Source organism: Acomys russatus, chromosome 32, assembly GCF_903995435.1.
Source record: "Acomys russatus chromosome 32, mAcoRus1.1, whole genome shotgun sequence".
NCBI lineage: Eukaryota > Metazoa > Chordata > Mammalia > Rodentia > Muridae > Acomys > Acomys russatus.
Window position 1 is genome coordinate 33516543 of NC_067168.1, and position 13545 is coordinate 33530087.

The 13545-nt window shown below is 39.9% G+C and overlaps 1 protein-coding gene across 1 annotated transcript in view; it reads right to left on the minus strand.

Annotated features, from left to right (window-relative positions):
• The window catches only part of Dock3 (dedicator of cytokinesis 3), a 328616-nt gene that overhangs the window by 154336 nt on the left and 160735 nt on the right, over positions 1-13545 (minus strand). The window lies entirely within an intron of this gene.

The window sequence follows — 13545 nt, forward strand, 5'->3', positions numbered from 1 at the left end:
ATTCTCAAATTATCTGAGTGATTTAAGTAAATAACCAAGTATTAACCCAAAAATTAACATACTTAAAGCACAATCACTGATAATGCCATTTAAGTTTTCCTAGTTATTGAGTTATTATACTTTTGTTTATTTCTTCAAATAGAGTCTCACTCTAGCATAGGCTAGCCTAGAACTCAGTATGTAATAAAAGCTGGCCTCAAACTTTCAGGAATCCTTTTGTCCTAACTTCTCAAGCAGTGGGATTACAAGTGTGAGCCATCATGTTCAGCCTTTTTCTTTTTCAGTTTATTTAGTTTATTTCTTTTATTTACAGTTTATTTAAGAGTTACACAAATGCTCTACCGTGTGGTTGACGCCCTTTTATGAAAGGCCATGTTCAACATAATCCAATCACGGCATTTCCTAATTGATATCTAGTAACTGGGAAAAGACAATCTCAAAAGTTCATTCTGTCCTCAACAGGACCTGAGGGTAAATTAAACTTCAAGCACACATTAATCTCTCCAACAGTTCAATGTACAAGGCTTTTATATAACACAGTGAAACAAAACAAATAATATCTTCTTCCAGCATGAGATAAATGGGTTTGCTCTACCATAGACCTTTACTATGTATGTACTGCCCCTCCATAGGCTAAAAGCAATCCTGGAGTGGAACTCTTTTCATTGTTAGTTGATTATATTGGGTGTTTATTGTAATAATGAAAGGATGGTAACACATTTTCTCTTTGTGATGGTTGTTAGGGGCTAGAAAGATAACGCAATGGTTAAGAGTCCTTGCTATTCTTGCAAGAGGATCCAGGCTTAGTTCCTAGCAACAAAATGGTAGATCAAAACCCCCTATAACTCCAGTTCAAGGAAATCTGACAACTTCTTCTGGCTTCCATAGGCACCAGACATGTATGTGGTACACATATGTATATGCATGTATATATACTCACATATACACAAAAATATTATCCACTTGTCAGTGACAAGATATATAAACATCTGTGTCATGAATTCTGGGAATGTCTATGACTTTCTAAGCTGAATATGTTGAGGTAGAAGATCCACTCTAACTTTGGGTTGTAGCAGGCGAAGGACTGGGGTCCTAGAGCAAATGAAAAGGAGACAGTGAGCTGAGTACAATCATTCCTCTCTCTGCTTCCCTCCACGGACACCAGGTTGACAGGATGACTCATTCTCAGTTTGCCATGCCTACCTCACCATGATGGACTGCATTTTCAAACTAGAAGCTAACGTAAGTAGTCCTTCTTTCCTTAACTGTGCTTGTCATGTACTGTTGAACAGCAACAAGAAGAGTAGCACACCCTTAATGTAAAAACTTTGGTGATATTATTTTAAATTAGTATAGTAATACAGCTAGTATGCTATAAAAGCAAGATTCTGGCCTGCCTGGTTTCTCCAAAGTATATACTCATTTAAACTGTCCTTCATATTATAGTACTTAAATGGTGAATTAGGACTTAATACGGATCCCCAAAAATTGCTAATAGCTGCTTCCAGGATAAGATATTATATTATAAGCATCCTCTGTGTAACTAGAATGAAAAGAATTAGCATAATAGAGAGAAGGCATCAGAAAATGTAAGATAGCTGAAGAAGCATAAACAAATAGGTTATGGAGAAAAGCAGGAAACATCTCATAGCTACAACTCCACCTCCCTAAGGAATGGGAGATGGCAGAGGTGAAGCCAACATATTAGATGAGCCAGGTAATCTGGGTAGCAACAGACTGGCCCTCCTGGTCACAAGATACGTAGACAGTTCTCACAGGGCTTAAGTCCAGTGGGAGAATTGGGGGTGACAGTGACTCCTCTTTTTGGCAGTCCAGCACTAGAAAAGAAATCCATTTTTCACTTGTTATACATTGGAGTGCTTTATCTGGGCACCATTTGAGGAGGAGCTGACATTTGAGATTAGTAAATTCTTTGGACTTGAATGTAAGGAAGAATTACAACTTGGGGAGTCTTAAGGACACACAGCCAAGGTGTTTACAATAAACAACCAAGGAGAAAAGGAGTACCTACTATGGAGTGTAGGCAGCAGGAGGCTTCGACTGTGAAGGGTAATACATGAACATGAGCACGAATGTGAAGAGAGGGAATATAACCTATGTCATGTTAAGGTGTAAAAGAATGACAGAACCAGGGGGTGGTGCACGCCTTTAATCCTAGCACTAGGGAGGTAGAGGCAGGTAGATCTCTAGGTTCAAGGGCAGTCTGGTCTACAGAGTAACCTCCAGGACAGCAGGGTTACCCAGAGAAACCTTGTCTCAAAACACCTAAATAAAATAAATGAATGAATAAATAAAGAAGGAATGACAGCTACATTAGGCCAGTAACAGAAGCATCTGTGTGGGCCCAGTGATTTGAGATGCTATGGTATCTGAGTATTCAGTGACAGGAGTCAGTCTGATTTATAGTTCAAGGAGGGGAGGTATGAGTATCTCTGAAGCCTGTAGGATTAGGACTATCAGTGTTTTAAGAACGTAACAGTTTCAGTGATTGTACAGCTTTTAGGAGGATCTGTCTTCCATTACCAGTGTGTAGCTGAGTCTTTTATATGTCAGTGCCTGAGGAAGTCTGCAACTGATGCCATTTACGTGGGTATTGCTCAGTAGGTATTAACTTCTGAGAATCTAAAAAGTGCAGCACCTTATTTTTGCATTTCAAGTTTTAAAAGTAAATATTTAAAAATAAGTATAATGGGCCAGGTATGGTGGCGCGCGCCTTTAATCCCGGCACTTGGGAGGCAGAGGTAGGAGGATCTCTGTTGAGTTCCAGGCCAGTTTGGTCTACAAAGAGAGTCCAGACAAACCAAGGCTACACAGAGAAACCATGTCTTAAAATAAAGGAAAAACTAAAATAAGTATAACTATATTATTAACAAGTTATATCCAATATTCTACAACTACTTTCTACATGGAGCAGTTGACTAAAAATTCAGCAGGTAGACTTAATTCAGCTGTTGAAGGTAAAGGATCTTACACATTGACTTATGTAAGTTTTCGTGATTTAACTGTCCTGGGCAATGGCATGGGTATTGGGAACTGGGAACTGAAATTAATATGCAGAAAATGTTAAGGATACTACTAGTATGAGCTAGGCATGGCATAGCCTGTAATCCTAGTGTTTGAAAAACAGAGGCCAGAAGTTGGCTAGTTAGAGGCAAGTTGGGCTATGTAGTGAGATCCTGTCTTAATAGCAATAAAAGAGAAATAAAAACCTTTAGTCCGAAACCTCTTCTTTTAAACATGTCCTCTCCTTTTGTATAGAGTCAGCTGTCACCTAATATTCACCCATTACTTCTCACATTTCTAAGGGACTGTCGCTTGAATGTGCACCTTTATGGCCATTTTCAATGACGGGGTAACATTTTGACATCCATAAGGAAAATGCAGATAGTTTTCTAAAAAAAACTGTAAGCAACTGACAGCTTGGTCAGTGTATACGGCAACTTATAACCATGAAATTTCACCAGGTTTATTGACAAAAATGTGATATATGTAACTTGTGCATGGACCAAGGTCACTTCACCCCAACTGAAAATGAGTTATGACAGCATCATATTCCTTTAAGTATCTTTAGCCCAAATACTATGACATATTAAGCAGTTTTTTAAAATCAGACTCACAGCCGGGCATGATGGTGCACGCCTTTAATCCCAGCACTCAGGAGGCAGAGGCAGAGGCAGAGGCAGGCGGAGCTCTGTGAGTTTGAGGTCAGCCTGGTCTAAAAAGTGAGTCCAGGTCAGCCAGGGCCATTACAAAGGTAAACCCTGTCTCGAAAAACAACAAAACAAAATCAGATTTGCTGCCCTTCCACTCAGAAGCCCCAGTGGCTTTTCATTAGAGTAAAGGCCAAAGTACTTATGATGCCACTAAACCCCATAGTTCTCCATCACTCCCTAATTAAGGCCAACCACTTATTCTTCTGGCCTCACCTTCTGCTTTGCCCTAGAAACTTTCCTCTTTCTTGCTCACTTTGCTTCAGTGACACCAGAGTCGGCTGTTTTCAAATCTTTAGGCATGGTCTGCTTGAGGCTCTGTAATGTACATTAAACTGTCAAACTGTCTAGTGTTGTTTAAGCTCTTTGGGAAGCTGGTTTTGAAAGCAGGGTCTCCCTTTACTCTCATTTCAGGCTCAAGCATATTTCTCAAACTGTCGCCTAAGGCAACTGTGATGGACTGATCCTGCTAAATCTGTTACACAGAGAGAAAGACAGAAAATAGCATCAGAGTGAAGCCAGTGTCCTTGAGAACTACGAGGTAAACGATTTACAACAGATGTTGCTATTGTCTGTGCTGTGTTATAAGAGTGTCTGCCATGGGACAGGGAGGCAGCAAGTTCTGCCGTAGAGAGAAGACTCGGTTGGACCTCCAGCTGACCACTTCCACTTCCCTCGTGGCTTTTTTGCTGCATACTGTTGAGCACTTGACTTGACATTACCTCTATCTGTTGCTAACTTGTACTTTTCCTCGGAAATCTCACTGGAGAGGACACTTGGCTCTGCCCAGGATTCTCTCTATTGGGAATCCAGCTGGTTTCTGCTGAGGTTCTAAGGCCGCAATGTGATGACACTACCTTTCTGCACCGTTCCTTGGCTAGGGGGCCTTCCCCAATGGGCCTCTTTATTCTGCTGGTACTCTGTTTGGAACTCCAACAGGCTGCCTTAAAAGGCCTGCTTTCCCCTGCATGCCTGATTTGATCATGTTTTGCTATACAGCTACAGTGACTTACTGTTCATTCTTTACTCTAACTTGCTGTAGAGTTAACAGATCCACTCATTCAAAATGAAAATATGGCTATAGTGGAGCATTCGTTGAACCATACAAAGGTCTTTACATATAAGACCACTTGCTTGCTCTCTCTCTCCCCCTCTACCCACCCTTCCCACTTTCTCTTTCTCTCTCCCTCCCTCACTGCATCCCTCCCAGAAAATAGGTTCCTTAGCACATTGCAAAGACAACAAGACAGCAACAACAGAACTACCTTTTTGTTGTTGCTGTTGTTTTGTTTTGTTTTTCAAGACAGGGTTTCTCTCAGTAGCTTGGATGTCCTGGAGCTCACTCTCCTTCACTTCTCTACAGAGCTTCCTCCAGCCCAAACTCCCAGGCCTGTATCATAATCAGTTTACTGAATCTGCTATATGTCTCTCCATCCTGTTCCTTGAGGTGGTAAAGTGTTTCTATTTTTTATTAAAAGATGTTGAAAGAAAAGGATACCTTTTTATGTATTTTTAAAATTTTTAAATTTCATTTTATTAATTTATTCTTATTACATCTCAATGGTTATCCCATCCCTTCCTCCCTCCCATTTTCCCCTTATTCCCCTCCCCTATGACTGTGACTGAAGGGACCTCCTCCCCCTGTATATGCTCATAGGGTATCAAGTCTCTTCTTGGTAACCTGCTATCCTTCCTCTGAATGCTAACAGGTCTCCCCATCCAGGGGACGTGGTCAAATATGAGGCACCAGAGTTCGTGTGAAAGTCAGACCCCACTCTCCACTCAACTGTGGATAATGTCCTGTCCATTGGCTAGATCTGGGTAGGGGTTTGACATTTACGGCCTGTATTGTCCTTGGCTGGAGCCATAGTTTGAGCGGGACCCCTGGGCCCAATTCTGCCTATCATAATGTTCTTCTTGTAGGTTTCTAGGACCCTCTGGATCCTTCTACTTTGCTATTCTCCCATGCTTCTCTCATCTAGAGTCCCAATAGGATGTTCTCCCCTCTGTCCCAGTTTCCTGGTAAGTGAAAACTTTCATGGGACATGCCCCTTGGGCTAGTATGCAGATGTAAGTGAGTATATACCATTTGACTCTTTCTGCTTCTGGGTTAACTCACTCATTATGATCATTTCTAGTTCAATCCATTTGTCCACAAATTTTGGGAATTCCTTGTTGTTAATATCTGAATAGTATTCCATAGTGTAAATGTACCACAGTTTCTTTATCCATTCTTCTACTGAGGGACACTTAGGCTGTTTCCATGAACTGGCTATTATGAATAAGGCTGCTCTAAAAATGGTTGAGCAAATTTTCTTGTTGTGTGCTGGAGCATCTTCTGGGTATATTCCAAGGAGAGGAATAGCTGGGTCTTGAGGAAGCCTTATTCCCAGTTTTCTGAGATAGCACCAGATAGATTTCCAAAGTGACTGCCTTTTTATGTATTTAGGTTAAAAAAAAAAAAAAAAAAAAAAAAAAAAAAAAAAAAACCCTTAAATGTAAATCAAGGTATTTAGTAGTTTTTTTACAAGCTTGATTTAAAGAATTATTATGAAACATAATTATGGGGTGGGATCATTTCAGTAATAATGAACCAAGCTGAAGGTAACTAATTAGCAGCATCTAATTTCAAGTGAATTCAAGTCTATTCCCATGACCAGGGAAAGCTATCTAAAACATTCCTTCTCAAAAGTAGCAGCCATTAGTGGCAGATACCAATAAAATAAAATATTTATTTAGCGATGTTTAGATAAAATATTCTTTTTCTATCTAAAATTTAATATAATTGTATATATTTTGTATTTGAAATTATATTTCTATTTCCCCTCACACTTTATTTTTGCTCTGGGCAACAAACAATAATTGTGGAGTCATGGTTCCTGTTAACTGCTGAAGACATACCTAGTCTCAAAGCTCCCTATTATTGGTGCTATTCCCCACTATTTTACCTATTTAGAGGTTACCTTAGCATCTGTTATCTCTTGCTCTATGGCACTAGGCCTGTGTTGTTCTGAGCTGACTTCTCATCAGTTCCTAGATGCATGGGGAGGGGTGAGCTGCTGCTAGGGATTAAACCCAAGTTTACACATGCTAAACATGTGCTCTACTACTGAGCTATATGCCACCATTGCAGCAATCTGTCTTTGCTTTTAACCACTAGTCAGTACATTTCTCAAAATGAGTCTTAATGTACTGACTGATCAAGAGAACTGAGTGTCAACAGTGCTACCTTTTCCACGTAAGGATTTAAATATCTACTTTTTAAACTCTTGATCTATCTTGAGACTTTTTTCTTTTCTCTTTTCTTTTTGAAAGACAAGAGTCTTGTTGTTTCACCCATGCTTGCCTCAAACTTATTTCTCTCCTGTCTCTGCTTGTTTGTTTGCTTGGTTGGTGTTTTTTTGTTGCTGTTTGGTTTTTTGTTTTGTTTTGTTTTTGCTTCTTTAAGACAGATGTATATATCTCTCACTATGTAGCCATAGCTGTTCTGGAACTCACTAGGTAGACCAGCATGGCCTCAAACTCACAAAGATCTGTCATGTCCTACCCCCATCATCACTCCCCTTACCCCCCTCCCACTCCCCATCTCCCCACCCACCACTTCTCAATTAGTAGGAGTAAAGGCATGAGGCACTATGCTAGTTCTGCCTCTGTATCTTTTTTTTATTAATTTATTCATATTACATCTCGATTGTTAGCCCTTCCCCTGTTTCCTCCCATTCCTCCCTCCCTCCCTCTCACTTCCCCCCTTCTCCCCTCCCCTATGTCTGTGACTGAGGGAGACCTCCTCCCCCTATATATGGCCTTAGAATATCGAGTCTCTTCTTGGTAACTTGCTATCCTTCCTCTGAGTGCTGCCAGGCCTCCCCATCCAGGGGACGTGGTCAGAAAAGGGGCACCAGAGTTCATGTGAGAGTCAGATCTCACTCTCCACTCAATGGTAGAGAATATCCTATTCGTCGGCTAGGTCTTGGTAGGGGTTCGAAGTTTACTGCCTACATTCTCCTTGGCTGGTGCCTTAGTTTGAGGAGGACCCCAGGACCCAGATCTGCCTGTCATAAAGTTCTTCTTGTAGGTTTCCAGGACCCTGTGGGTCCTACTATTTCCCCATTCTTCCATGCTACTCTCACCTAAAGTCTCAATAGGATGTCCTCTCCTCTGACGTACTTTCTTGGTAAATAAAGTTTTTCATGGGACGTATCCCTTGGACTAGTGTTTTGATATAAGTGAGTATATACCGTTTGTCTTTTTTTGCTTCTGGGTGAACTCACTCATTATGATAATTTCTAGATCAATCCATTTGTCCACAAATTTCGGGAATTCCTTGTTTTTAATAGCTGAGTAATATTCCATAGTGTAAATGTACCACAGTTTCTTAGTCCATTCTTCTACTGAGGGACACTTACTGCCTCTGTATCTTATGTACTGGAATTACAGGCGTGTTCCATCACACCCAGCTGACATGGTCTTTAATAGCTGCAGATCTAAGGCCTGACAGATTTTTTTACACTGCTTAGGAAAGAAGAGAAGTGCATGATTTAGTGTGATGAGAAAATTCTCTTCTTTCAGACAATCACCTCCAATCACTAAAATTTGTGTCTCAGGGAACCCAGCTACAGAGACCTTCAAGCATTGAAATTCCAAAGACAACAGACACTTGTTTCACCAAGTACCAGGTCTCAGATAAATAAAAAATTAGTTTAAATCTCTCCAAACAAAATATATTTTAACAAAAACTTTTAAACTTTGGTTTTGACTTTTAATCTGTTTATATTTTCCTTCATCAAGTATTCTTTAATAGTTTTTCAAATTTCGTATTTAGCCCAAGAGACACAGGGGTGGGAAAGAGTGCTCACTTGAGTCATTCTACCTATGACTCTTGTCTTCAAGGAAGAGCTAAAATGGGAAAGTATAGAATGTTTTAATATGAATTCAATGAGATTCTACAGTGTTACTTTTTTAACTACAGACTTAATACTGAGAGTCCATCTTGTACTATAAGAAGTTTATATATTTAATCTGTTCATCTCACTTCAAGTTTGGCAATACCTTTGTTTCCATGCATCATACTCTAAGGAACAGAAGGGGATTGGTTTGTGCTATGGTTTAGACATTGAATGCCATCCTAAGGCCTAACATGTTGAAAACTTTATTCTTAGAGTAGTGATACTAGGAGCACCTGTGGACCTTTAAAAGGTTGGACTGGGGCTGGAGAGATGGCTCAGTGGTTAAGGGTACTGGCTGCTCTTCCAAAGGACTTGGGTTCAATTCCTAGCTTCCATTGTGGCTTCCAACTGTCTTTAACTCCAGTTCTACGGGACTGACACACTCTCACGTACACATACAAGCTGGCAGAACACCAATGTACATTAAATAAATAAATAAATAAATAAATAAATAAATAAAATTTATTTTTAAAAATTAAAAGAAGGTTGGAACCTCCATTCTTTGAGGGGATGTGCCCTCTTCATATCTCAGCAGATGAATTCTCTGAACTTAAATCAGAAGTCATTCTACTCTAATTCAAGCTCTATGCATACAACTTAAAATTTTTTTATAAAGAACATAAAACTTTAAAAAGACACATGAATAAATTGTTTTTTATCCATATCTGTAGAATGACACATTGACTGTTTTTTACATTGAATGTCATCGTTTTCCCAACTTGAGCAGTAGATTCAGAACACAGAAAGATGACAAACACAGGACAGTAACACCTGATCTTATTCATGGATGAAAAGGCAAAAGTTTAACCACAGACTAAAGAACATATCTAAAGTTAAAGTTTCACTCTGCATCTAGCTTTCTCAGATGACTTTAACTTAAGTGTTTTAAAATAAGATTTGATATACTGAACACAGAAGCAGTATGTCAAGATAGCCTGGCAACTCGTAAGAAAAGTATTGAGCTTTTAAAGCCAATTTGCATTCATTTGCTTAACTTTCTGATTGGGATTATATAAAAAATATAATGACAGGACAATAAAGACAACAGGATTACACATAATATCATTTAATACAGAAGCCTCAGATCCCTAACTTGTGTCAGGTAGAATAAAGAAGAAAGGTGCTGCTCATAAGTACCAAAGGCTGGATGGTTCCTGTCTTATTCCTGCTGGGACTCAAAGGAAATCTCCCTGGGATGTTGAGTGATGAGCTAGAGCCCATGTGCCAGAACAGTTAAGACATCTAGAGTTTACCTGGACTTAACTGATAGTCTATAATTATGTGCCCAAGCGCCCAAAGATAAGCTCTAGTTGCATTATAAGGCATAGCCTCTTTTGCAGAGGGAAACAAAATTGTTCACTTTAATAAACAGAGTGCTCACCTATAATTTTAAATGAAAATTTCTCTCCAGGGGCTCTTGATACATCAGATCCAGATTGTCTTGCTTAAGTAGAAAGCTTAACTCTCAGAGTTTTCTACTGCAATTAAAGAAGCAGCTGATTTTTTTTAAAAAGTATTCTGTGTAAGGGTATTTTAAATGCTGAGTAAACTCAAGAAGGAATTGAGGATGTTGTAGCTTGCTTTGTACAGTATCCATATAATGATGGCTAGTGTAAGGTTTTATATGTGATAATGAATACCGGTAACTTTCTGAGGACAAGGTCTTACTCTCAAGACACAACTACAAAGCCTGACATAGAAAGACTCTATATGGGATGGCAGGTGACTATAAAATCAAACAGTGGCACCCTGGGACTTCTGAAGACTGCTAAATTTGCAGAAGTCCAGTAAAAAAGACCTAGGCCTAATAACACAGACCCAAAGACATCAGTGATACAGAAAAAATATATCAAACAGCGATACTTTTTTGTGAATAAGGAAATTCACATACTAGAAAAGATTGGTGGCCAGTTTGACAAGCTGTAGGGGGTGCTGGTGCCACAGAAAGCAGAGTGTGGAACCAAGAAGAATTATTCTTTTTTTTTATTAATTTATTCATATTACATCTCGATTGTTAGCCCTTCCCCTGTTTCCTCCCATTCCTCCCTCCCTCCCATTTCTCCCCTTCTCCCCTCCCCTATGTCTGTGACTGAGGGAGACCTCCTCCCCCTATAAATGCTCTCAGACTATCAAGTCTCTTCTTGGTAACTAGCTATCCTTCCTCTGAGTGCCACCAAGTCTCCCCATCCGGGGGACATGGTCAGAAAAGGGGCACCAGAGTTCATGTGAGAGTCAGATCTCACTCTCCACTCAATGGTGGAGAGTATCATGTTCATCGGCTAGGTCTTGGTAGGGGTTCGAAGCTTACTGCCTACATTCTCCTTGGCTGGTGCCTTAGTTTGAGGAGGACCCCAGGATCCAGATCTGCCTGTCATAAAGTTCTTCTTGTAGGTTTCCAGGACCCTGTGGGTCCTACTATTTCCTCTTTCTTCCATGCTACTCTTGCCTAAAGTCTCAATCGGATATCCTCTCCTCTGACCCAAGAAGAATTATTCTTAATCTTTAAGATTTCACTAAGTGCCAGGCGTGGTGGCACACACCTGTCATCCCAGCACTGGTAAGCAGAGGCAGGCATATCTCTTTGAGTTGGAGACCAGCCTGGTCTACAAAAGGAGTCCAGGACAGTGACGGCTACACAGAGAAATTATGTCTTGAAAAACAAAAACAGAAAAGATTTCATAAAGTTTGTCTTTGGGGGCCTTATGTGGGATCTATCACACATCCTTTATTATCTTTGCCTTTTGGAATAAGAATGTCTACCTCATCATTGTACTTCGGAGGTATGTAAATTTTTTTGTAAGTTCACAGATGGAGGTACCTTTTGACATAGAATGAATTATTTAAGTCCCACCAGACTGTTTTAGGTGTGCAGATGACATTTGGGATTTTAGAGTTGATGCTGGAACAAAGTAGAATTCTGTTGGGACAAAATGAATGTATTTTTTAAATATTTATTTTATGTGCATAATGTTTTTCCCATATGTATGTCTATGTGAGGGTTTTGGATCCTCTGGAACTGAAGTTACAGACAGTTGTGAGCTGCCACTAGGTGTTGAGAATTGAACCTGGGTCCTCTGGAAGAAAGTAGCCAGTGCTCCTAACCACTGAGCCATCTCTCTAGCCCAAAGCGAATGTATTTTATATGTCAGAAAGATATTCATTTGGGGGTAACAGGGATAGAAGGTTATAAACCATATGAAATTCTAAATCTATATAGGGAGTTGGGGTCTTTGAGAGGTAGTTAGGTCATGAGGATAGACCCCTCAAGAGTGAGGGCTGATGAGACGGCTGAGTGGTTAAGAGCACAGAGGACCTGAGTTCACTTGGCAACACCCATTTGGGGTGGCTCACAACTGCCCATAACTCTAGCTGCAGGGATCACATGACTCTGGGCATTTTCACATAGGTGCACATGCCCACACACATAATACACACATAATTAAAATAAATATTTAAAAAAGAAGAAATGAGAGTGGTTGAGAAGGAGTTAAGACAGATTTTTCTTCTAGTCATCTGGGGAAAAAGGACAGTGATCTGTAAATTGGAAAGAATGCTATCACAAAGCACTAGCTCAGCTGGCACCTCTATGTTGAGCTTTCTAGACTTTAAAAGAACTGTAAGAAATAAAAGCTTCCATTCTATGACCTTCTGTCATAGAAGCCTGAGTTAAGACATAATACCCATACAAATAAAAATAATCAATAAATAAAATGTTCAAAAATATTTAAGAAATAAATAAAACCAGCCACAGTCTCTATCTATTTACCCCTGGACTTCAATCCTGCCTGTCTTATCAACCATAGATGCTATCACTACTCCTGGGCCATGATCAGTAGTCTAGCAATCTACTTATTTGCTAAAGGTAGGCAGTGCTTTAATTTCTTTTTTGCCAAGATCAGAACATTGTGGAACAGGGAAATTAACTTTTTCTTTCACATGGTTCAACTTTCATTAAAAATTTTATCTTATGTGTAACATATAATTCTCAAAGTGAATTTAAGTAAAAGGGCAAACAAACAAAAAACCCCAAACAAAATAAAAGCTCCATTAAAGTACTCAATGATGAGAAAATTCCTAAGTAATATAAAAGTATTCCCCCCCCCCAATTTTTTTTTTTTTCTTTTGGATCCACTTAGTAAATGACCACAGAGAAATGTCTGAATTCTCTAGAATGGCATTTTGCCTACAAATGCCACCACACATTATCAGATCTTTGTATCTTCTAGACAAAAGCCCAGGATCTCCTTAAGTTTTCTCTACCCGTGAAATCAGAAAGCAGTACTGTACTTACTTATGCTTAAGGATCCAAAGCTCTACTGATATAGTATACTGTGAACCAGCCATTTTGTTGCCTTTTTTTCCAAACCAAAGGGAAAAATGAGTGACAATGCCAGCCTTCCTCTTCCCTCCTGCTCAGAAGATGACCTCCTTCTCACAGGGCGACAACAGCACTGAGGGCCAAAGCTGCCCTCAGATGTAACTCTTTGTCTGTGAGCCCTCTCACGCACACAAAGCACAGCAAGCCCTTTCTGTATCTGGGGCTGGGCATCTCTGCCCCATGCTTCTCCTCTGCCTTTTCTCTAGTGTTAAACACAACACACTTTTTCTGAGGAAGTGAGAGCCAAACCTTAATTTTGAGCTTCCACATGGAATTAGGTATAGAAGAAAAAGAAGCTGTTTGTGTTGCAGGCATGCTCTGGAATATCCTTCCAAGGACCCATGTGTTGCAGGTTCTAGTCCCACCTGGTGATATAACTGGAAGGTGCTGAGAAACTACAGGAAGCCAGGCTCAGTTAGAGGAAGTAGGCTATTGGACCATGCCACTCAAGAGTACATTCAGACTCCAGCCTTTCCTCTATTTCTACTTC